Here is a 2,687-nt window from a genome sequence, read left to right as displayed (position 1 = left end):
TTTGCAATCATGTACTCGCCTGCCGTCTCTTGCAAAGGATGAATATACTAATCCTCTCTCCTTTCAGATCTGACTGATTTTTTATGGTGCTTTGACTCGCTAGTCTGTCGACAGTTCGAGTTCCCCTCGACCTGAGCGCCCAGCACAGCCAGCACCCTCCCTTTGACGTCGTGGCTGCCAGTCTGAGGTCGGCACACGCCCGGCAACCCGTAGGCCTGGCTAGGGAGGCCTTGTCCACCTGGCGGAGCCTCTCGCTCAGCTGTGCTGGCCGCTCGGTGGGCGAGGGAGGGGTTGTAGTGGACGTGAGGTACCCTCACTAAGCAGGAGTCCAGACTAAGCGAGTCCCCCCTTTTTAGCCAGCACCAGCACCATCTGTAGGGATCGGCGGTAGCCAGCTGCAGTTTTTGCGTCCCTGGAACCTTTTATTTTTCGTATTTTTATGTTTTATTTATTTTAGCTTTTTCTCACGGCCTCTAGTTTTATTTTAATTTCTTTTAATTATGTAATTTAAACTTCTTTTATGTTCATTCATTTTTAATATTTACACATTTTATAAGAGCCTACATAAAGAGCCTGTTTCATGCTAGACTCTCTCTTGGGTTGTTGGCTCGGCAGTTCAGTGCTGCTCACGGAGCACCCGGCCTCACTGGACGTCTCCTGTTTTGTTGTTTGTCTTCGGTTTTCCTACAAGAGAGAAAGATAAGTATATTCCTGTTTTGTAAGAGGCCAGTTAGGATGTGTTATATGCATTGTAACCTTTGAGAGTATACAGACTGAGGGGATCTCAGGTTTTCCTTTTTATGCTTTGGTTTCGTTTTATCCTTGGTTTGTTTATTTTACCTTTTATTTGGTTTTAAAAGGAGAATGGACACAGTTGATATTAATGAAATTGTAAAAGATGGAAAAAGTAAATGATTAATTTAAAGATAATAGTTAGTCTTACTTACGGGGTTAAGGGCTTCAGGGTTGTGACGAGCGGGTCATGCTGCAGTACACGCCAGCTACCACCCTTTTGAAAGCAACTCCCCTGTTCGCAAGTTGCACTCTGCAAGACCCGCATTGTAGTTTTGAAAGTATCTCACAGGGGTAAATATTACAGAGGGACCAAAGTCGCTTAATATTTTAAGCAGACATAAAATGTTGCAAAGATTTATATGTAAACAAATCATAAATATACAAATGTTTAATATTGATAAGCAAACATATATTCAAAAGCGAGTATTTTTCGAAGTAAAGCATACAGGAAACTGTGTCCTGGGAATCGGGGGGGGGGGGGTAGGTTCCCTCGTCTCCCCGCGGAATTCCTTCTAGAATGTTCTCCGACTTTTCTCTATAGGGTCTATTATTGTGCGCTATTTGAGATTTCTTATCCCTTTTAGTTTTAAAATTGAATATACAGTATCTCATCGTATCTTTCTTTAATATTACAGTTTCCTTAGTATTTTCATTTATCTTTAAACATATGATTCCAGCTTGTACCGATGTTCGCGATTTATATTTTTCATATTTTTTCGTACGATGTTATTGTTTATTGTTTTTTGTATATCTCCATTCTTCTTTATTTATTATGTTTGTCTTTTAGATATTGTATTATTCTTTATTTTTAGTTATTCTGTTGATATCCTGTCTTACCTTTTCCTTAGGATTTCTTTAATTATAACATATTTCCAGTATTGACCGATCTCCGCGATCAGCTGTTATTTTATGTTTTAATTCGTCTGTTATTCTCGTTTATTATTCTTTGTCTCTGCGTGTCTACATTTATCTATTATCCATTATATTTTGTTTATTTATTAGTCCATGTAATGGAAACATTATTTCCTTTATACTTTAGTTATTTCTTTCGCATTTTTAGCTTTTATCAGTGTCCGCGATTTGCTGTCATTTTATATTGTTTATTATTCTTTATATCTGCATTTTTTCCATTATCTTTTCTTTGCATCTCAATTGTAGGCTCTTTATATTTCTATTGCCATCATTAATTAGGCTCTTGAGCGGTCAGGGGATTTTTACTGCCGTGCGTCGATCTGCTAAAGAAATGCATTTTTCTATGTCTATTATTTTTAATGTTGTTACATTCTTCCGTAAATCTTGGTCGTTTAGTTTCTTGTAAATTACCAATATTTGTTTATCATTTTGCATTTTTGTTTGTTTATTTGTTTATGGCTTATCCCTTATTACTTTGTTTTTTCATTTTATTATTTTCATTACATTTCTTTTTTGTTTGTCATTTCTTTGTTAAATATTTGTTGTAAATCTGCTTCTTTATGAATGTTGGCTTTGCTTTGTTTGTATTCTATTTATTACTTCTTTCTCTTCCCTGTATTTTTTAATGTTGATTATTCCTTTGAGATCTGGGGAATTGTGCTCTGACCAGGTGGTCCGCTATAGTTTTTCCTTTTCTCCATGCTATCTTGGGGTGTGGGCCTGTGAAATGCTTTTCCCATGGGGTTCCTTCAGCATTTTCTGAGACCCATTTCCATAGTTCCTTTAAGGAATGGTTTAGTACTCTTTCTAGGCACGGGGAATATAGCATGGGAAAAATCAAGCGGTTTTGTCCTGGTCTCTCTTTTCTTTCCAAGAGTGTCTCTCTGTTTACGTCTTTTAATCTATTCAGAGCTGATCCTAGTGTTCTTTTGCAATATCCTCTTTTTGTAAAGAAGCCCACCATGTCTTTCAATGCTTCC

The sequence above is a fragment of the Penaeus vannamei genome, chromosome 41 (genome assembly GCF_042767895.1).
Source record: "Penaeus vannamei isolate JL-2024 chromosome 41, ASM4276789v1, whole genome shotgun sequence".
Lineage (NCBI taxonomy): Eukaryota > Metazoa > Arthropoda > Malacostraca > Decapoda > Penaeidae > Penaeus > Penaeus vannamei.
Note: the sequence above shows the minus strand (reverse complement) of the source record.